This window comes from Rattus norvegicus, chromosome 4 (genome assembly GCF_021556685.1).
Source record: "Rattus norvegicus strain SHRSP/BbbUtx chromosome 4, alternate assembly SHRSP_T2T, whole genome shotgun sequence".
Classification (NCBI taxonomy): domain Eukaryota; kingdom Metazoa; phylum Chordata; class Mammalia; order Rodentia; family Muridae; genus Rattus; species Rattus norvegicus.
This window is the reverse complement of record NC_141537.1, coordinates 117242040-117242716: the sequence shown is the minus strand read 5'-3', so window position 1 is coordinate 117242716 and position 677 is coordinate 117242040.

The window sequence follows — 677 nt, the reverse complement described above, 5'->3', positions numbered from 1 at the left end:
TCTAACAGTTTCTTTGTCACACATTTAAAAAATAAAGTTTCTTTCTATTGCTGGAGTAAACAACTTTGAGGGGAGGCTCATTTTAGCTTACTGCTTACAGTCCATCATGGAGGGAAGACACGGTGGGAGCTTGGAGCAGAAACCATGGGAGGACTGCTGCTTACTGGCTTGCGTGGAGGTTCGTGGCCAGTTAGCTTTCTTACACAGTCCAGACTCACAGTGAGCTGAGTTCTCCCGTTTCAATCAGGAGTCAGACAAGCTTCACACATGCCCACAGGTCAATTGCTTAGTTGAGATTTGCTCTTCATGGTTTCTATAGGTTTGTGTCAGGTTGACAGCCAAAGCTAACTATGACATACGGCAAACAAACGTATCCAGTTAAATTTCACAAGTCAGAATTTTCTTTGTGTAATCATAAGGTTGTATATTCACACAAATTCCAGAACATTCTCACCCCTTCAGAAGAAAACCTATACCTTGTTTTCTCCTAATTGTCCCTGCCTGCAGCCCTAGGCTACCAGCATCCACTGTCCATAGAGTGGGGATGAGTCTTCGTGACTAGATTCTCCCATGTGTAGTCTTCTGTGACTCACCTCTGTTATTTAGCTTCATGTTCAAAGGTTCAAGCAGATCGCGGCATGGATCCACACTTCCTTCTTCTGACTAAGCAAGAGTTT